Source organism: Sorex araneus, chromosome X (genome assembly GCF_027595985.1).
Source record: "Sorex araneus isolate mSorAra2 chromosome X, mSorAra2.pri, whole genome shotgun sequence".
NCBI lineage: Eukaryota > Metazoa > Chordata > Mammalia > Eulipotyphla > Soricidae > Sorex > Sorex araneus.
In genome coordinates this window covers 303,878,923-303,901,252 of record NC_073313.1, presented here as the reverse complement: position 1 = coordinate 303,901,252, position 22,330 = coordinate 303,878,923, and the positions used below count along the sequence as shown (strand labels likewise).

The 22,330-nt window shown below is 51.5% G+C and overlaps 1 protein-coding gene and 1 non-coding gene across 2 annotated transcripts in view; both read right to left on the bottom strand.

The window, feature by feature from the left end:
* Positions 1-22,330, bottom strand: part of TCF7L1 (transcription factor 7 like 1) — a 168,528-nt gene that overhangs the window by 38,609 nt on the left and 107,589 nt on the right. The gene's annotated exons all lie outside the window — the stretch shown is intronic.
* Positions 9,455-9,625, bottom strand: LOC129400631 (U1 spliceosomal RNA). Its single transcript, XR_008627828.1, has one exon. It is a non-coding gene; the product is annotated as a U1 spliceosomal RNA (small nuclear RNA).

The following is a 22,330-nucleotide window of genomic DNA, read 5'->3' as shown; positions in this document are numbered from 1 at the left end:
AAAGGGGAAAAAGAGAAGACAAAATGGCTATATCTAAAAAAAATTTTTTTTCCCTCTCTATTCTCCCACAGCTCTCTTTCCCCCTTGAGACACAATTTTCAATAGTAAACTGGGGCTGGAGTTGGAGGGCAAGGCCTAGAGAAGCTGTTTAATTCCTACCACCGAAGACAAACTGGACTCTTTCACAATTCCCCCCCAGGGCAGTCTTCTATTGTGCAGGGCCAAACCACTGCAAGAATAAATGAATGCAAAAAATTTGCCTCACAGCGGCGGACGCGAAGATTTTCTGCAGATACAAATTCCCAAGCAAACCCACCCCAAAGATAATAAAAAACGGAGGGCTAGGTTTATTGGGCTTGTTAAAGGCTGGCTGCCTGATTTTCTTTCGGGTCTGAATCTATTTACACGGGGGGTGCGTACTGACACAGCAGTTTCAGAAGATCAACACGGGCGCAGGGAACACTAATTAGACTGCAGCCGGTTCGCCGGCTCATTCCTCAAATACTCCCTGTGCATCTAGCGTGCTCAAGCCCCGTGTGGGGTGATTGGGAGGTGGGTGGGTGGGTGGGGGAACAGACAGACAATGTGGCCGGAGAGGCTGCCTCAGCACACCAGGAAAGCCAGGTCACTTGTGCGCCCCGTGACAAAGGTCCCGGTGTGAGGTAACCTCGACTTGGAAGGACCACGAGACGGACCCTCCCATCAGTACTGAGCGGCGGAGCCCGCAGCACCAGACCTGCACAGTCTGTGGGCTCTTTCCTCCACACAGCCAGCCCAGGCCCAATCCCCAGCGCCCGATATGGTCCTCGGAGCCTGAGCACCGTCAGATGTGGCCCCAAAACAAAGAACAAACAAACAAAACCTATGGCACCTAGTGAGATGTGAGTGAAAGTTGGATGAAGAAGGATCTGGAATATGATTTCCCTGAGAATCACCGGGAACTTTTTTTTTCCCCCTTTTTGGGTCACACCCGGCGATGCACAGGGGTCACTCCTGGCTCATGCACTCAGGAACTACTCCTGGTGGTGCTCAGGGGACCATATGGGATGCTGGGAATCGAACCCGGGTCCGCCGAGTGCAAGGCAAATGCCCTACCCGCTGTGCTATCGCTCCAGCCCCTCAGCGGGAACTCTTGAGACAAGGTTGGTAATTGTCAGTCCTTAGGGAAGGAGAGGCATAAAAGTAGGCCCTTACCAAGATCTATGGGTCACAGAAGATTCCCAAGAGATGTTGGATCCCTGGCACCCGCTCCCCGCCGTCCGGCATTGCCAGGTACATACAGCAGGGCCCGAGCAGTGCCACATCCTAGGCCCTTGCAATAAACTAGCTGAGGAGCGCCCGGAGTGACTCCCAGGGCCCACGGAGCATTGTTTGGGAGTGTCACCCCATTTATAAAAAATATAAATAAAAGCCCATATGTGCATGCACTGAACAGTTAAAGGTCAAGGTAACTGTGAAATAAGCAAATATACCTCCCCAGTGATACAGAAGACTGAGTTCCAATTTAGAGTCCACCCAGGGCTGACCACCAGTTTGTGGTGGGTTGGCGGCAGCTGGGGGGAAGTTTGCTGCAGACCCCATTTCTCTTCCACTCCCACTCTCTGTACCGCGAAAGGCCTCACAATCATGCAAAGAAACGCGCTGAAGACTGGGCACCCAGGGAACCCAGAGCCCCCTACCCGGGGGGCTCGCTCCTGGGCTTGGCCCCTGTGGGATGGCCTGAGGAAGAGACCCAGGGAGCTCTGAGTCTCAGAAGCCACATGGACACCCCTGGATGCCATCGTCTGGGCTCTGTGGGCAAGGTGGGGGGCTGAGAGGGTCTCAGCAGGGGCCCCCTCCAGCGCTAGGCCTCCATGCACGCCACCATGTGGCTTTGATTCCCTGTCACATACGAGAGAAGAGAGATTTTCATCTCCCCAGCTCCCAGAGGTAGGGGCTGCAGAGCCGGGCTCTGAGCCGCAGGGCCTGCAAAGACCCCAAGGAAGACCACTGCCCAACGCCGACGCCTGGCACTGGAGCCAGAACAAAATTCATTCTATCCAATTCCCCCAGTGGGAATCCACTGGCGGAGCTCAGCGGCCAGGGCAAGCACCAGGGTGCTCGCTGCTGGCTCCCAGGGCAAAGGGGAGGCCCCGTGCCAGCCTGGGGTCCCGTCCTGTCTGACCCTTTACTCCGAGAGCCAACCCCCGACCCAGCACAGTGGGGGAAGCTCCAGAACCAGGACATGGTGCCTTGCCAGCAGGCAAGGGAAACTGTCTTCTTTCTTTTGAAATCGATTTCTTACAAAGGTTTTCATCCAAGGTGTAAGATGAATAAAGTACAGAAACCCTCATAGAACTGTGCCACAGGGACGTGTGCCAGAGAGTCAGCAGAGGTGAGGCAGGGTCCCCTCGGAAAGCACTAACGCGCCACGGAAGATGACCTCCACTGACCGCCCCCGCCCGCCCGCAGCACCCCACAAACACGCACAAGGCCCCTCTGTTATAAAGCAGTTTGTCCGGAAGTGGGGGCTTCCCCCCACCACATTCCCAGGCCTGCAGGCCAGCCAGGAAGCCTGACCAAACAGGTTTGGGGTCTTTCTCCGTGAAAATGCTCTTCTGCCCACCCACTCCAATTATTCCAGCACCGCGGCAGGGCCTTCGGACTCTCCAGGCCAGTACAGACCTCATGGAACCTGTGTGTGTGTGTGTGTGTGTGTGTGTGTGTGTGTGTGTGTGTGTGTGTGTGTGTGTGAGAGAGAGAGAGAGAGAGAGAGAGGACTTCAGGGAGTTCCAGCCTGGAACTCTCCTCCTGCCCTCCCCGCCCACCCGTCCCCAAATTGGCCAGAGCAAACAAAGAGCGGAGGACCAGGCTGCTGGGCCTTCACAAGGAACTGGGGGGACTGTGGGGGGGCGAAAGCAACCTCGGAGCAGGGGCCTGCAAAGCCAGAAACTGCCCGAACTGGTTACATTCCAGCAAGATTAGCGCAAGGCCCAGGCCTGCGGGAGCCCACCCCGCCCTCCTCCCGGCCCTGAATAGGATCTTTAACTATTTCCCTCCTACTAGCTGTCCAGCTTCCCAGGCCACAAGCTCCCTGCTGTTCGCACATTGACCTCCCATTTGCTAGGCCACTTCTGGGGGCTGTGGATTAACACCCACCAACGCAGACATCAGGCTGCAGGAAGGGAGGCCAGGGGCTGAGAGAGCGGCCCGGGGCCTGTGGGCCACTGCACAGTGACCACCGCCGTAGGGACAGCTCTCAGAGCCCGGCGGGCGGCTGTGGGAATGGGCTTTCCTGTTTGGCGCAACTGAAAACTGCCAGCCCGGGCTTCTGGAAGCTTCGGCCTGGGCTCCCAGGCTGAGGAAGGGAGGGGGCTGCGGGTCTGGGCGTCACAACTGGGTCCCTAGCCTCACACTTCACATGCTGTCTGTGAGCTTCAGCCCTTTCCTCAAGACCGCCTTGCCGAGCCCTGGGCCACACTCCGGGGTCCTTCCTTCTTCATATTATTAGTTTTGGTTTGGGGGCCACATCCAACAGTGCTCTGGGGGGACCACGTGCAGTGCTGGGGAATCAAACACCCACGAGCCTTACCCTCAGTACTCTGTCTCCTGGGGGCCTTCCTTAGATGAAGTAAGCCCAAGGCAATCTGAATAAATCTTATATATTTCTATCAGAAAGTCTGGGTCTTCATGAGAAAAACTTTCAGCTTCTACTCGATCTCCCCCACACCTCAGACTCCCAGTCTGGGCCTAAACCTTCTCCTAAACTTCATTCAGTTCTTGGAACTAACCCAGCCCCGTGAGGGGGTTGGGGGCGGGGGAGCAGGCTGGTGAGTCCCTAGGGGGTAGGAGTGGGAATAGAGCCCCCAACGGAAACAGGAACCAGCGTTCCAGCCCCAGGGCAGTTACCATACAAGAAGTCTAAGAACAATTAAAAAGCTACAACCACTATTAAGCCGGTTTACCCAGGCAGAACTCATTAGTGCAGCCGGGGCTGGGATTTACTGGGCAAATGCTTTCTGCAGGCAGCCCCCAGGAACCCTCCGCAGTGCCCCTACACACACCTACCTTGTTTTTGAACACAGGGGCCAAAAGGTCAGGGGCCACCTCTTCCCAGGCCGTGACATCTTTCGGTTGGGCAGTAAGGATCTCCTTAGGGGGAGGTCCAGGTGTCATGTTCAGCTGCTAAATTTTTCCGAGCTTACTTTCTGAGAGCCAGCAATAAAGGCTTTGGGACTTTTTAATTTTTAGACTTCCACGTCAGAAACCACATGCATTGCCTGGAGTGGGCCACCTTCTCAGCCTAGGATCTGCAGCCTTCAGGTCCCCTCTTGGAGCTGGCAGGCAACAGGTTAATGGGGGGTGGGGTGGGGGAGTGGTAGGGGTGGCTCCGGGCAGGGTGGGTCAGGGGAGCTAGCGGTTCTGGTCGCTCAGGAACCAGATGCTTCTCCATAGTGTGCACGGTCTGCAGACAGTTCTGGAACTTCTCTCTGGGAACAGGCTGTCAGGAGCACAGCTCCGTGGCACACACGGCTTCTCCCCGCGCTCTGCCCTCGTTCCCACTGGGGCCGAGGTCGGGGTGGAAGAGGAAGGAGGGGGCCGATGGTCTATGCTTGTTTTGTGTTGTCTGCGTGTGTGCATGCATGTGTGCGTGTGTGCATGTGTGTGTGTGAAGCAAATTTCTTTCTTTTTGAGGGGAGTGAGGGTGGGAGTGTTTGGGCCACACCTGATGGCACTCGGGACGGACTCCGAGCAGGGCTCGGAGAACCATGTGGGGTGCTGGGGCTGACCCTGGGTTGGATGTGTGCGAGGCAAGCGCCTTACTCACCCTCTGGCCCCGTATTTCTACGTCTGCGACTGCCCTACGCTGCCCATACAGAATGATGGCTGCGGCTTCAGCAGAAAGAAGCTGGGAGGGGCCAGACAGATATGACAGAGGGTGGGTGCCTACTTTTTTGGTTTTGTTTTGGGACACACCCGGCAATGCAGGGGGGACCATCTGGAATGCTGGGGACGGAATGCAGGAAGTGGCGTGTAAGGCGAGTGCCCAGCCTGCTGTCCCATTGCTCCTGCCGAGTGGTGGGAGCATCTGACATTGGTCTGGACCCATTTGGTCCGTAAGCCCACCAGGAGTAGCCCTGAGTGCCAGGAGTAAGCTCTGAGGGCAGCCGGGTGTGGCCCGAAAACAAAAATCAAAACAAAACAAATAAAATCAGAAGGAATTCGAGAAAGATCAAGGCTTTCTCAGTTCAGAGCTGGAAAACAAGAAGCATGGCCCATGCAGGGGGACTCACTTCCTTCAGTCCTTTACGCTACACCTACTTCCTTACAACATGCACGGCGTCCTCAGAAGGAAGCTTCTAGAGCTTCTCTCAGCTGCAATCTGAACCAAACGGAGCCAGCAGCTAACTTACGGGGCACAAAAAACACAGCTTTATTTAGCATGACTTTTATCGAAGCAGAGGCCAGTGACGGAGTGGAAACAGGAGCGAAGCATGTCCCAGACGAGGGGGTGAGAGATGAAGTGTGGTGGGTAGCACAAAACTGACTCGGGGGGCGGGGGGGTGGGTGGGAGTGTTGGGAGTGATAGTACAATGGGTAGGGCACTTGCCTTGCACACGACTGACCTGAGTTCGATCCCCAGCAATCCATTTGGTCCTCCAAGCTCCATCAGGAAGTGATTCCTGAGCACAGAGCCAGGAGTAAGCCCGAAACAGCCAGCTGTGGCCCAAAATAAACAGAAACAAAACAGGAAAACTGTTTTCTGGGTTTTTTTTTTTTTTTTTTGAGAGGGGCGCACCCAGTGTTGCACAGGCGTTACTCCTGGCTCAGGAATTAATCCTGGGGTGTGTGTGTGTGTGGGGGGAGGATCATATGGGATGCTGGGAATTGAACCCGGGTCGGCCATGTGCAAGGCAAACGCCCTACCTGCTGTGCTATATTGCTCCTGCCCCCCAAACTGTTGTCTGGTCCTGTCCCCTTAACTCTCACTTTCACTGGTTTCCACCGGCTGCAGAGAAGCAGCACCAACCCTCAGGCTTGTTTGAGCCCTGGCCTGACTAGCAGGTGGTCCACAGGCGCCCACACTGAGCACAGATACTGGGGGAAAAACCTAAAACCCTGTTTGCTGAAACCAGCATCCACGCCTTGACTATGTCAGTCCAGTGCATCAGCAAAGGTTTTTGCTTTTCCACGGGCCTTTGCGTGTGATGATGGCGGGTTGGTTGTCAGTCTGGGAAACAAAATCGTCTGATACGGATCACTGGACAGAGGAAGGCCCCGCAGTCTTGAGTCTTTATTCCAAAACACATTCAAAGAGCACGAGAAATTTCCCTTCCACTCCACAGGTGCTTTTTTTTTTTCTTTTTGGGTCACACTCGGCGATGCACAGGGGTTCCTCCTGGCTCTGCACTCAGGAATTACCCCTGGTGGTGCTCAGGGGACCATATGGGATGCTGGGAATCGAACCCAGGTCGGCGAGTGCAAGGCAAACGCCCTACCCGCTGTGCTATCGCTCCAGCTGTGCTCCAAAGATGTTAAGTTAGACCCCAATTCCAAGATAAACCAACCAACCATACCAAGTCCCTCGATCCAATTACCCCATCCCTTGCTCAGCTGTGTGGTGTTGAATTCCCACCTCTGAATAGCATTAGGTCGGTCTGGCATGTGGCCCTAAAGCTGAGTAGGGGGCTCAACTGCTTCCGAGAACAGAACGACCACCTTCTTGCTCAGACACTGCATCTCGTCCCGAGAATCTGGTTTCTGGCCCCAATTTGCTTGTGGTCTTCAGCAGCTGTGGCCAGTGTGAGCACACAACTCAAGTGTTGGGCTTCCGGCAGCCCGCTGCTCCAGAGTGTGATCCGGGGGACATCACGACACACGTGCCCCCTAAGCTTATCGAGATACCGTCCCCACATCAGAACGAGGCTGGCAGGAACAAGGCCAAATCAGTAAGTAACCGTGTGGGGAGGCCAGAGACGCCCCCTACGCCAGGGCTGCAGAAAGGGTGCCACTTCCCAACTACCTGTCCACTTGTCGAGGTGGGAGTAAGGAACCACAGCATGTGGCAGTTAGAAGCCAAGGTCTTGAGCGGGCTGTCTCATGACTCTTAGCATGTTCCTTGTTCCCACCACCCCTCCTCTATCAGTAACATTATTATTTTATTATTATTTGTTTGCTCTTGGGCCACTCCTGGTAGTGCTCATGCACCACGTGGTCCCAGGCCCTCAATTCTTTACAAGTCTACATTATGCACTGGAGCCAAGGCAAGTCAAGGAAGTCCATGATATGGAAAAAGATGCGACAGGCACAAGGCCAGTAGCAGCTGACGGGGACCAACAGTGCCCTCCGTCCTCCCAGCACGGAGGGCCACCGATGCCCCTTCACAGGGGTGGACTCAGGATTCCGCCTCACCCCACAGCACAGCCCTGTGCAGAACCTCAAGGAAGCCTCCCCTGCCCCCTGCCCCAACTAACAAACCCTCCCAGGAGGCACTGGGCCAGGAGGGTGTTGCAGACATAAGCTCCGAGAATATTCCAGAGCCCCCTGGGAGAGTCAACTGAGTGGGACAGTCCGGGCTAGACAGAGAACTGGAGTGACTTACAGACAGACGGCCTGTACCGAGTCCCTCTCTCTCCTGACACATGTTGCCAGGCCAGGGAAAGCCCTTCCTTGTGTGGGCGACAGGGTGATGGAAGCAAGCCTCTGATTTCGGGAGAAGAAAGACACTCGAGAGTATCACGTGCCTAGCACTTGGGGAGCCCCACTCCCACACCATGCTCTTGGGGGTCACTACAGCAAACCCCAAGGGTCTCTGCTCACCCTTGGAGGGTAACTGCTCAAAGAAGCAGGCACGTGACGCCCCCCCCCCCCAGTCCAAACCATCCCAGGACATAGGTTGGGGTGGGGGCAGCAGCTGGTTCTCCTGCTAAGTTTGCAGCGGAAAATTCTGGGAAAGTCTTCACATAGGTCCATAGGTCAGAAATAGCCACATCCTGCAAACAGTCACACATGAGCTCTAGCCTCTCCGAAAACCAAGTCACTCCCCTTTTCCCTACTTCCTCTGCTGATTAATTTTTTTCTCCCCCCTCCTCTTTTTTTTTTTTTTTTTTGCCCAGGGAGAGTCAAGTCAGTCAACAAGTATTTATGGAGCGCCCACAGGATTGCAGAGTCTGGGCGGAGACGTGGGTTGCTGGAAGGGGCCCAGGATCGCTCTCACTCGAGACAGTGAAAGGAAATGTCAATCCCCAGGCCAGGTCTGAACAGACCGCCACCCTGGGTGGTTTGTTCTGGACCCATCGCTGTCTTCTGGCTCAGCGGCCTCTGGAACAAACAGGCCAATGTGGGTGGAGCAGTCACAATCATGTACATTTTTGGAAAAACACAAGCACGATACTAACAACTGCAACGGTTTGGTTTTGTGGGGTGGGGATTGGGGGTCGGCTGAAATGCGCTTCTCCCCCAACTCCCAAAGGGAATACAACTATCCAAACTAGCTCAACGAATGTTGTCCGATGGCCACCGTTTCACCTCTGGGATGTGAAGTCCATGTGAGACAGTGGGGAGATCGCTAAAAGGATCACGTGTGCTTTGTGTGTCAGAGGCCAGATTCGCTCCCTGGAACCACGTGGTTCCTGTGCATTGGGTTAGGAGCACCCAACCTGACGCTGTGTAGCCCCCAAACAGAACAAAAACAAGAGGGGGCTGGAGCAATAGCACAGCGGGTAGGGTGTTTGCCTTGCACGAGGCCGACCCGGGTTCAATTCACAGCATCCCATATGGTCCCCTGAGCGCCGCCAGGGGTGATTCCTGAGTGCAGAGCCAGGGGTAACCCCTGTGCATCGCCGGGTGTGACCCAAAAAGCAAAAAAAAAAAAAGCTGGATGGGAGAGCCTGGGAAGCTGAGGCCTGATGGATGCTGACTCTGGGATCTTGATTCTGTCTAGAAATGGGGCCACAGGGCTTGGCTTGAGTCTTGCAGGCTCAGGCCCTGCCCCAGCCTCCTGCAGCCTGTTCTGCATTTCGGCAATTTTCAGCAATTTCCTCTAGCAAACTCCAGCGCAGGCAGGCTGGGAGTCTCCAGTCAGAAAACCAGGCTACCATCTCTTCTGAGCCCGTGCCACCCACAACCCCCCACCCCCACCATGGCCCTTTGGGAGACGGTGCTGGGGAACAGTGTGCAGGCTGCTGGGATTTTGTTGATCAAAAACCAAGTATCAGTAAGCTTTTTTTTTTTTTTTTTGCTTTTTGGGTCACACCCAGCGATGCTCAGGGGTTACTCCTGGCTCTGACTCAGGAATTACTCCTGGCAGTGCTTGGGGGACCATATGGGATGCCGGGGATCGAACCCAGGTCGGCCACGTGCAAGGCAAATGCCCTACCCGCTGTGCTATCGCTCCGGCCCCCCAAGTATCAGTAAGCTTTAAGGAACATGATTTGGAAACAGGATCTAACTTCTATTTTATGTATTTAATTTTTAGGGGAAAACACGAATGCTTCTCCCATCTCCCAGTACCACAAATGACACAGTCCAGTTTTCCCATATTTGAGGAAATTGTAGGGGTCAGCACACCCAGAGTGCAACGGATAAGCCTGGCCCCGGGAAAAGCACCCTCGTGATCATCGTCTCTCCCCTGCCAGGTAAGTCTGTAGCTTCTAGTTTAACAAGAGGTCGCTTGGGAGGAGCTGCCCATGGCCTCTATTGTTGAACCAACCCAAGAACAATATTTCTTGGAGTTGGACCAAACCGAACCTAAGTGCCGCTGGCACCTTTGCACACACACACATACCCTCAACCAACGATGCGCACTGGCCCACATTGCTCACAGCTTCCCACTCCCCAGTATGCCTGAATAACCTGCACGGTGACGATCAGGTCATTCCGTCTGGGGAAGCCATCATGGGGCTGGAGCGATTTGCCTTGCATGGGGCCGGCCCAGGTTCAACCTCCGGCATCCCATATGGTCCCTCCAGCACTGCCAGGAGTAATTCCTGAGTGCAGAGCCAGGAGAAACCCCTCAGCACTTTCAGGTGTGACTCCAAACAGGCAAAAAAATAAAAAAAGTACAGTGATTTTCAGTCTAATGCTCTCCAAAATGAGCTATTTCGGACTGGAGTGATAGCACAGCGGGTAGGGCATTTGCCTTGCATGCGGCTGACCCAGGTCAATTCCTCCATCCCTCTCGCAGAGCCTGGCAAGCTACCGAGAGAACCTCGTCCACACGGCAGAGCCTGGCAAGCTACCTGTGTCATATTCGATATGCCAAAAACAGTAACAAGTCTCACAGCAGAGACATTACTGGTGCCCGCTCGAGCAAATTGATGGAAGACAGTGTTAGAGTGATTTTAATAACAACACATTTGGAGACTGGCACAGGCGGGCAGCGGGAGCCAGGAAGATGGAGATTTGTATGTTCACAAAGAAACCGAATCCAGCTCCAACTTAATGCTTAATTCTCAGAGCTGCTGGGCACGGAACCACCTCACTGCCACGGGCGTGCTCTAAACATAAAGCTGATCGTCAACCTCCTAGGATTTTGCTAAAACTTAAATTTAGCTGCTTGAGAAGTAGGAAGGGCTTCTTTTTATTTGACTGTGAATCTTGAAACAGTCCAAATCGAAAAAGCCCATTTGTTTAAGTTTTTGCAAGTTGAGTACAAACATCTGAACAGATTTAATGCAAAGCCTCTCAAAATACTTACCTTGGCACAGAAAAAAATTATCTAATGGGAAGAGAGATTTTTCTAATAAGGCACTGGAATTTAAAGGCTAGATCCTAGCTTAACTGTAGCTTTCTGGCTTCCTATTCTTGTTTTCAGTGTTTAAAGTTAAATGTGAAAAGCATCTTAGCCATTAAGAAGATAAGTCATCTGAAATAAAATATGCAGGAATGACTGTGTAGGAGGAAGAAGCTCTATTACTAGTGGTCCTACACTACAGTAATAAAATATATACTGTAGCACTGTGATCCCGTTGTTCATTGATTTGCTTGAGTGGGCACCAGTAATGTCTCCATTGTGAGACTTGTTACTGTTTTTGGCATATCGAATGTGCCACGGGTAGTTTGCCAGGCTCTCCAATAGGGACAGAGGAATCAAACCCAGATCGGCTGCGTGCAAGGCAAATGCCCTACCCGCTGTGCTATCGCTCTGCTATGATCTATGGGAAATACTATAATATAATGTAACAACAGATAGTGTGGAATTTGCACATTTAGGGAAACAAGGGCTAAGTGCTTTTTCTTTCTCCGTCTGTCCAGGCTGTTCACAGTTCATGCACTTGCTCTCATATTTACACAAAGGCAGAAAGGGCTTCCCGTAGGGTGCGACAAACCAATAGAACATGGAAATAGTACGATCAATGAATCATTTCAATTCTGAAGGCAACAGCTCTAAGCTCCCCACTCCAATGGCAGCAAACACCAAAAGCTGTCAGCATTGGCACTGCAGTGATGGATGTGTCCATTGTGGCAAGGGCCATAGGGTACAGCCCAGGAGAGAAGGAAGGTGTTAGTGACCACCGGACACTGGGCAGAGGGGGCCCCAGACCTTTCCCAGGCAGGGTTAGGCTTTCAGATTCTGAGTTGAGGGTGTGTTTTCATGAGCTGAGGAGAAAAACGTCTGGAGACGCGGATGGCTGGGGTCCAGTGGACTGAGCTCTGGAGTCACGGCCCATATGGTACTAATAAAGGCCGGTGGCAATATCTGTGGATGCATGTGTCAGGGGGCCAACTTCCGGTTCCGGTTCCTTCTCAGCCACATGTGGAAGTCAGGAGACCCGGATGGCAGGCCCGGCCCTGCCAGGGGCCAATTCATCACCTGTCTAAGCCTCCTCAGACTGTCTATTAAACAGAAGTGATTAGAGCAGCTTCACTTAATTCTTAAACTATTTTGAGGATCAAATAAGATCATGGGTGTGAGTTCTTAGCTCTGTCAATCAGCAATAAATAGCCTAAGTGTGTCTGACAGGACCTGGGACACCGTGGGCGGGACTGGGTGCCTGGGGCCTGAGCATCCTTCTTCAGCATACTGAGACACTTATGAGACTGATGACACTTCTCCCTCCCGAGCCCCCCAAACATGCTCACCCTTCAATTTTAACACATTGAGACTTCATTAAGCAATTACAGCCATTTTGATCTAATTGAGTTTTCCTTTGCGGGCAGCTAAAGGTTCCTCTAAGCCTGAACAACTGAGAAGTAATTAGAAGCTGAAACTCCACCCCTCTCACTTGTGTTGAGACGTCCATCATCAGTTCCCTTCTGATGCGTGACTTAAGCTCTGTGGATGGCTGTCTTACATGCAGGGCCCAGAACCAAGCCAGCATCCGTCCAGGGGCAGCAATAAATAATTCCACTCAATTGAGCCAGCGGTGTGGATGGCGCTGGCCTAAGCCACGAGTCAGAAGGAGTGACAAAGTGCTGATCAGCAGAGACCTTCCTCTGGGATGAACGAGTGACCAGTCACGGCCAACCACAGCCAGTGCTGCCCTGCCTGCAAGGGGCCACTGTGCTCAGGCAATGATGTCCATGGGGCACATTCCTTCCAGCACATTCCCAGCCTGGCCCCCACAGATCTACCGTGCTTCTCCACGGGGTCTCTGCATGGCCACTTGGGTTCCCTGGCTTCCCCCACAGGCCAGGAGCAGTCCTACCCTCTGGACCTGCCCTTCCCTCTGCCCATCATTCTGTTCCCTCCTGGGCCTGGGCTACAACCTATCTTCAGTCTTCATTAAAACAACAACAACAACAAAAAAAACAAAACTATTTTCTTTACCCTCTGTGCCCTTTTGATTGAGATACTGGGATTGACAATCCCATTAGTTGTTGTTGTTGTTATTATTATTATTTGGCTTTGGGGGGCCGCTCAGGGGTTACTCTTGGCTCTGCACTCAGAAATTACCCCTGCCAGTGCTTGGGGGACCATAAGGGATGGGACCTGCTAGGCAAACTCCCTCCCTGCTGTACTGTCTCTCTGGCCCAGACAATCCCATTACCTCTGCTTTTCATGCCTGCATCACGCCAGCACCATCCCTGTCACGGAGAGCACTCTCCCCGCCACCAGTGTCCGTCAGAGGCCCTCCCCGCCAGTAAGCTCAGTTCCACAGACAGACTCTCCAGGTCTCATGTGTTTGGCTATTTGTTGTTTCCTTACTGTATTTCTTTATATCCTACATGTGGGAGAAATCTTGATTATGGAGGTAGTAACAACTACATACATAGATGAATAAAATTATAAATCAATGACAATTTACAGAATTGTAAATCAATCAGAAGTTGATAAACAATTTCCCCCCCAAATATTTTATATGTATTTTTCCACAGGTACACTGTATCATGTATCACTGTCATCCCATTGTTCATTGGTTTGCTTTTAAGAGGGCATCAGTAACGTCTCCATTCGTCCCAGCCTGAGATTTTAGCAGCCTCTCTTTATTCGTCTTTCCCAATGATTGGAGGCTCTTTCAGGGTCAAGGGAATGAGACCTGTTATTGTTACTGTATTGAGCATATCGAATATGCCCTGGGGAGCTTTGCCAGGCTCTTCCGTGTGGGCGGGATACTCTCGGTAGCTTGCCAGATTCTCCGAGAGAGACAGAGAATGTATATCAGAGAATACAAACAAGTATGTTAAAATCAAACACATGTGTGCTGCTTTAGGCACAACAGTGGGCTAGACTATAAGAGGTTGTGCGGCCGCAAAGCGGCCACATGCTTCTGGGAGCTTTGTTTTATATAGTCTCTGGATATATATACATGTATTAAAATACACATAAAATAGATAAATCCTACAAATAAACAATTTAGTAAGAATGAGAAAAGGAGAATTAAAAAAACTAAGAGGCCCAGAGAGATAATAGAATGGGCAAGGCATTTGATTTGCACACTGTAGACTCAAGTTTGACTCCCTGGCATCCCATATAGCCCCCTGAGCCCACCAGGAGTGATCCCTGAATGCAGAGCCAGGAGCAAGCCCTGAGCATTAACAAGTGTGACCGCCAAACAAATAAAATTTTAAACAATAAGGGAAAATCTAAATATGCCTACAAAACTGTGCATTATCTTAGAAAGGAAATTATTGGCTTGTGGTACAAAATATATCATATTTTAGATAATGAATTAGCATGTGCTTTAATAAATTAAAAAATTAATTAAAAAACCTCCATAAATGTAAAAAAAATCACCTGAAGACACAGGAAGAACATTCAACATAAAGATTCATTCATTATTTAAAAAAGTATAAAACCCTTAGCAATCTAGGAATAAACAGACCTTTCTTAGTCTAGTAGAGGTCAACCGGAAGCACCATGAGTGAATGCCATAACTCAGGGACAAAGTACTGAGCAGTTTGTCCCGGTTTTAAAGAAACCCCTTTAGGGGAAAAGTCAGCAGAAATAGAGAAGGAAACACCTAGTAGAGAATGTTGGGAGGACCCACTAGGGTTGAAAGCTGTGTGCTGAAGGTAGACTATAGACCAAACATGATGGCTGCTCAATACCTCTATTGCAAGCTACAACACCCAACAGGAGAGAGAACAAAAGGGAATGCCCTGCCTCAGAGGCAGGGTGAGTGGTGGGGGATGGGGTGGGGGTGGTGGGAGGGATACTGGGAACATTGGTGGAGGAGAATGGGCACTGGTGCAGGGAAGTAGATGAAATGCAAACATGAAAGTTTATAAGTTTGTAACTGTAAAAAAAAAAAAAGGAAGAAAAGAAACCCCTATAATGCTTTTTGCAGAACTATTTTCTGTTGCCTGTTCACAAAGCTTTGTATTGCTCCTTTAAGGCTGAATGATAACTGAGCTGTCTAGAGTATTCCTGGTGAGGTGTTCATTTCATTGTTTTATTTTTTAGTATATCCCACCACTCTCTTTTGGCCTGAAAAGTCTCATCTGATACATCTGCTATGATAGATTTTATAAACTTTCCTTGGTATGTAAGTTCCTTTTTGATCTTGCTGCTTTCAATATTCTGTCTCTTTCTTTGGCTTTTGTCATTCTATAACTTCAATGTGTCTTGGAATTTTTCTATTCAGGTCTATTTCTACTGGGTACTTTTGGGACTCTTGGCTCTGGGTACCTACACTCCTCAACTCTGGGAAATTCTTACCTATGATTGCTTTAACTAGTGTTTCTTCATTGAATTCACCTTGCTGTTCCTCAGGGACGCTAATGATTTTTTATATATATATATATATATATACACACATATACACATATATATGTGTGTATATATATATATATGATAGCACAGTGGGTAGGGCATTTTCCTTGCAGGAAGCTGACCCGAGTTTGATTCCTCCACCCCTCTCAGAGAACCCGGTAAGCTACCGAGAGTATCTCGCCCGCACATTCGATATGCCAGAAACAGTAACAAGTCTCACAATGAAGACGTTACTGGTGTGCCCACTCGAGCAATTCGACGAACAGTGGGATGACAGAGCTACAATGCTACAGTGCATCCCATAGGTCTCTGGTGTGCTGTTCATTTCTTTTCAGCCATCTTCTGTTGTTTTCTAGGTTTCCTATTTTTTTTTCTTTTTGGGTCACACCCAGCGATGCTCAGGGGTCACTCCTGGCTCTGCACTCAGAAATTACACCTGGCCGTGCTCAGGGGACCATATGGGATGCTGGGAATCAAACCCGGGTCAGCTGCGTGCAAGGCAAACGCCCTACCTGCTGTGCTATTGTTCCAGCTCTGGTTTCCTAATTTTTTTAAAAATTAAAACAATTTTGAGGGGCTTCGGGCCCACACCAGGCTGTGCTCAAAGGTGACCGTTGGTGCTTTACTCAAGCATCGCTCCTGGCTCCTGTGAGCAGGCAAGCCCCTTCTCTGCAGCCTGTCTCTCCAACCCTCCCTTCAGCCGCCTTCCCCACAGTGAGACTGGTCTTAGAGTACAGGGCACGTGGAGTGGGTGGCTCAGTAAGTGACCCCAATAGTGACCCCCCACACACAAACACACACGAGAATCTCGCCCTCCTAGAGCCCTACACTGGTGCGTGGGGCCACGGAGCACGCCTGTTGCCACAGCACCTTTCAGCCACCTCCCCAGACTCCCTCGCTTTCTAGCGAAGCTTCCAGCACAGACCAGAGCACCAGACAGCTGAGGCAGCTTTGCAGAAATGAGTTACTTCTTTCAGTTTCAGAAAACTAGATCTTAGGCCCAGAGAGATGGCACTTCTTTACTTCCAGGCAGTATACCTGGGTTCATCCCCTCCCCAGCACCACACGTGGCAGCACTGAGCCAGGAGTAAGCCCTAGGCACCAATGGGTGTGACTCAAACAGCAAACCGGGAAAAGAAAAAAAGCAAACCAGACCCCTGTGAATGGAGTGAGCAGGCAATATCCCAAGCAGCATCCCAAGCCTAGACAGAGGCAGGGAGGTCCCACAAAGCCTTTTCACAAGCCAGGTATTATAAAATGGTCCTTTAGAATTAAAAAAAAAAAAAAAAAAAAAAAAGAAAACCCAGAGTGAGGGAACCCCATAGGAATTATGGGGAAACGATCCATTCCTTGCAATGAGCTACAAAAGCAAAATCTTCTGCCCTTGCCGGTGGGTGGCTGCTGGCTAGAACCTCAGTATCCCCTTTGATGATCAGCGGACCACCAGAGGGCAGGGGGCGTGGAGCATTTACATTTACGAAGCCAAGCGGTGCCCACAACATGGCAAAGAACTCCTTCTTTTGAAGAAGCACGTCAAGGGATTGCTAATAAACTTTCAAAGGAAGCGAGAGTGGAATAACGGAGCTGAAGTTGGGCACACCCACTCTGCTTGCGGAGAGCAGAGTGGGAGCGCTGGAAGCCAAGTCATGTTCCTTATCATCCAATAACTGCTATTCACTGACACTCGGGGAGCTGGGGGGTCTCTGAGGCTTGTAGATTTCACCAACAAGGTCTGTAATCTGAACGGGGAAAGGGAAGAAAAACATGCCCTTTCATTCAAGAGCTGGAAAAGAAAACAATGTAGCAGCATACCAGGAACCAAGGCAGAATAGCCCTCTAAATAGGAAGGTAGAGAGGACGGGTGGGGTGGAGGGGATGCCAGGGAGGTTTGGGGAAGGAAACAGGGAACTAGAGATTTACGGGGAGAAGCAACGGAAGGAAGCCGCACACCCCATGTGCCAGGACATTCCTGAGCAGACCGGCTGGTGCAAACAGGAGGCTCCCAGGGAGCAGGCCTTGAAGAAGCCGGAGCTGAAGGAAAGGTCTACTCCACCCACAGCTGGGGCTGGGGGTTCAGGCCTGAGATGAGCCTCTAGGATGGCTCCCCTGGTGCAAACGAGAAATGCCGCCTGGCTTGGAGGTGATGTAATGACCCTGGTAAGTTTTGGATGAGAAAGTTGTAGCACTGTAGCACTGTCATCCCATTGTTCATCAATTTGCTCGAGCGGGCACCAGTAATGTCTCCATTGTGAGACGTGTTGTTAGTGTTTTTGGCATATTGAATACACCACGGGGAGCTTGCCAGGCTCTGCTGTGCAGGCGGGATACTCTCGGTACCTTGCCAGGCTCTCCGAGAGGGATGGAGGAATCGAGCCTGGGTCGGCCGCATGCAAGGCAAATGCCCTACCCGCTGTGCTATCACTCCAGTCCAATGAGAAAGTTACACCACAAAACCTCAAAGCAATGTAGGATCATTCTTTCTGTTATTTGAGCCATCCCATGGAAGAGAAATCCCTGTAAGTTGTGTGTTCATGTTAGAGACAGGAACGGGCCTTCGGGGTGACACCAACCCTCACCTTTCTCCCTGCCTGGCACACAAAGGCTTGGCTTGGTTTGAAGAGATCCAAAGACAGATCATCAGTTCTTTATAGTTAGATGTTTATAGAGTCTGAGTAATTAAAAGACTTCCCGAGCCATAAAAATAAATAAATTTTTAAAAATTTAAAGGAAGACAAAACAAAAACCAGAAGAAATATTTTCAGAGCAAGAAAAAGAAGCTACTCCTAGATTTCGTTGTCCCCAAAGGTTAGTGTTTGGACAGTACTGTAGTTCTGACATCTGCTAAAAATAAATAACTGGGCTTAATTTCCTTTTTATAGTTTAGGAGGGAAATAATCAAAATAAAAATATACCTGGGGCCAGAATTATTTCACACAAATGAGGAATGTTTAAAAATGCTTCTTCTGGATAAGAACTGGGTGCTGTTCCTTTTAGGCACTGTGGTTTAGGCACAAACCACAGTGCCTAAAAGGAAGAGAGAGAGAGAGCAAGAGAATGAGAGAGAGCAAGAGAACAAGAGTGAGAGACAGAGCATGAGAGAGCGAGAGAGAAAGAGAAAGAGGGGGGGTATCTGCCACAGAGGCATGGCTTCAGGGTGGCAGGAGGGAAACTGGGGACATACGTGGTAGGAAATGTAAACTGGTTGAAGATATGGGTGTTAAAACATTGTATGACTGAAACTCAATTATGAACAACTTTTCAACTGTGTATCTCATGGTGATTAAATTAAAAAAAAAAAAAGCATCCAGTTTTCTTGGCCAACAAGTCCTAAGAAGTGGTGTTTTCTCCACCAGGCGGGATCCGTAAGTCAGTTAACAGACGTCCAGTGCTTGGCATGAATGGTACCGAGACAGGGGCACTCAGAGGCTGACTCCAAAACCCTCTTGTTCCGATTTCTGTTCCCACACTGAACAAGAGACTGAAAAGTGCTGAGTGTCCAAAAACCAGCTGGGTAAAAATGTTCAAACGGAAGACCAGCCCTGTGAAAGGGTGACCTTGGGCGCGCCCTTCCCGATGGAGCAAAATGTCACTGCTCTGAGAACTTGTACTTTCTGATTTCCTGATGTTGCAGAACCCAGAGTGAGCATCACGGACTGAAACCCTCCAGTTTCCTTCCTTTCTCCATTTCCTTAAAAACACAAACAAAAGCCCCAGATTGACTATTTCCATCAAAATAGATCTTAACAAAAAGACATCCACACTTTCTACCGCCACCAGGACCTGAGGAAACGTTGCTCTTTTCCTCTCCTGACCAGACGGTGTTTTTCCCCTTTAGTGAGGCCTAGAATGGTGCCAGGACACTGAGCGGGTCCCCAAGGACATGCAGTGGGGGGAACTGGTGGTCTGGCCATGCCTCTCCCGTCTGTGTGGAGTGTGGTCTGCAGGCAGAAAAGCAGGCGGGAAATTCTCTTCACGCCTCCTCCGGTTTCCATCCTTTCTAAGAGACACGAGGGAGGGTTTTCTGACATCCGACAGGTCTGTGGCCGCCACGGGCTTCCTCTCCTCAGCCTCGGGGAGGGCAGACAGGACACGTCCATTGTGAGGCGGGAAGGGAGGTTCCCGCTCTGCCCTAGTCCCCTGTCATTCAGGCACAGGCCGGATATGTGAAAGGCACCCCAGAAACAGCGCCTAAGCTGTCATTTACTCTTCCCACTCTACATTGAGACGATGCCACTGTATGAAATAGATAAGTTTAAAAAAAAAATATATATATATATATACTTTTTACCCAGGCTGGAGCGATAGCACAGCAGTTGGGCGTTCGCCTTTCAAGCGGCCGACTCAAGTTTGATTCCTCCACCCCTCTCGGAGAGCCCGGCAAGCTACGGAGAGTATTGAGCCAGCAAGGCAGAGCCTGGCAAGCTACCCATGGCTATTGGATATGCCAAAAATAGTAACAATAAGTCTCACAATGTTACTGGTTACAATGTTACTGGTGCCCGCTCGAACAAATCGATGAGCAACGGGATGACAGTGACAGTGGCAGTGACTTTTTACCCAAATTCACTTTCTTGTTTCCCTGTAATTCTTTTGTGGCCAGAGAACATTTTACATGGTCCTATGGCTCACACTGTATTTTCATTAGACGCCCACCAGGCTGGGGCCGGACCTGGGCCAAGTCCCTGCTGCTGCCTTTGGTTGAAAAGTCTCAACTACAGATAATGGCCGAGTCAGGAAGGCAGGGCAGAGGGGTTTCTGTCAGCCGTAGGCGGGGCCGAACCCCACACAGCAGGCAGGGTGCCTGTACCGAGACACAAGCTCCTAAGGACCTAACTCTACCCTTCCTTCCATCATGTTTCTACCCCGCACTGAGTTATTTTAAAAGTTCCATCAGCCGGGGGTTCGGAGGCATAGCACAGTGGAAAAGGCACTTGACTTGCATGCAACTCACCTGGGTCTGACCCCCGGCCCTGCACCCTCAGGAGTGATCCTTGAGCAGAGAGTAAGGAGGAAGCCCTGAGCACTGCCTGGAATGGCCCCCAAACCAAACCAATAAACCAACGTTCCACCCGCTTAAGCCTGCTTAGAAAACCCAATTGCTTGGCACTTATAACCTCTAAGCGCCAGCCTCTCCCCCCCGCCGGCCCCCACCTACCCACCCACCCCAGCCACTGCATGGCTCACTGGCACTCGTGACTGGTGCTACATAACAGTCATTCCCACCTCAACTTCCCTTCTTTTATTTATTTTTTCTTTTTGAGTCACACCTGGCAATACTCAGGGGTTACTCCTAGCAAGGCACTGGCGGTGCTCGGGGAACCAGATGGGATGGCTGGGATACCAGGGGCGGTGGCATGCAAGTGCAGCCTTGTAAGTACAGCCCTCCCCGCTGTACTATCACTCCAGCCCCCACCTCAGCTTTCTGTCTCCTCCTCAACAAGCTCTCCTGAGGGCCCCAGGCCCCAGCAGATCCCCAGGTGGAGGTGATGGCTATCCAAGTGTCGGCTTTGCGCTCCCCAGCACTACATGGGTCCCTCAAGCACCACGGGTGTGGTCCAAAAACAAAACAACACTGGCAAACTTGCAAATGAAACATACAGCAGAGCCTCACACACTAGCGCAGCTCTGCTGGGTTCATCCACAGAACTCATCTTTTCATCCGGTGGTTCAAGGCCTGAGTTCCACCCCGCCACCCCACTGCGATGTCCCTGAAGGCGACACTTACACCCAGGCTGGTGTGATTTGGGTGCCCGCCTTGGATGCTGGAACAGAGACTATGTCCACAGAACAAGGGCCCAGCTCCGAGTACACCCCTCCTCCCGCCTCCGCTGACCATCACGGTCTCAGAGGAAGCAGAAGGTTCCCGCTCGGCCAGGGCGAGTTGAGGATCGATGCTGACCCTCTCCTTGGTCCCGCCACTGTGCCTGTCCTGTCATACCCCTAGTACTGGGAGATGCGCCCCAGTCAGCCTAATGCTCACGACTGGTTCCTCGTGTCGCTGCCCGTGTCACAGCCAGCAGGTGCAGGGCCTCATGGCGCACACCAGCCACCCAGCCAGCCAGGTCCAAGAGCTGGGACCCCAGAGGATTCCTCCTTTGGGAACACGGAGGGGCAATGCCACGCTCCCCCAGACCCCACATCCCTCCCCTTAGCCCCCCTGCACCCCCGTCTGGTAGCGCTCTCCTCTCAGTTTCCCGTCAAGATGGTCAAAACTGTGAGTGCTTTTCCCAACTCAGTATCACCTCGACTTTCCAAGTGTAAGGAGCCTGGGAGCCGGAGCACCCCTCCCTCGTGCCTCGTGCTCTTGCCACTCCCTCCCCTCCCCTGCTGAGGGCCCCATTAAGGCCCCTTGACGGGGCAGTCCCAGCACACAGCCATCAGCTTCTCCCTCCCTTTATCCTCGCTTGAGTCTGACGCCCCCCCCCCCCCGGACTGTTTGCACAGCTGCCGAGTGAAGGGACTCTGGGTCCTCTCTGCACGCCCCGGGTTAATATATGTATATTTCCGGCTCCCAACAACTTGGGGTGATGGGAACGTTACGCCAGCCCAGTCTCCTGTAAATAGCCGGAAGGCTAATAATGGCCCTTGCATGCTGCACAGCTCACAGCAAAATGGTCTCGTGGATGCCAGCACAGACGGAGACAGAAGCTGCTTGTCACACTCCCTGAAGCAGGCGCTCAAACACAGCCCCCAAGGCAGACCTCTGGAGAGTGGGGGTCCAACCAGGACAATGACAACATCCTTGATTGGAGTTATCCTAGAATCCACAACGCGGCCAAGGGCTATGTTCAAAATAAAACCAAGCAAACGCAAGATGACTTGAAATAAACTGTGCTGTTTGGGGCCAGAGAGAGCACCGAGTGCAGGCTCGCAGCTAGAGGTCTGGGTTCACTCCCAGCACGGCATGCTCCCTGCGTACCGCCAGGAGGGACTGCGGACACAGAAGCGGGAGGAGCACCCCCGCCCCTCTCACACAGACACACACACACACACACACACACACACACACACACACACACACACACACTGCTGGGTGTGGCCTCGAACCCAAGCCTGAACCTAACCAAAGTCTAAGCCAAAGTCTAACAAGGATCTTTGAACCTAAAACCTAAAAGCATCTGGGGCTTCTCCAATCCCAAGAGTCACCGCAAATGGCCGCTTCTTGGACCACGCTCCAGGCCAGATGGGAAGATC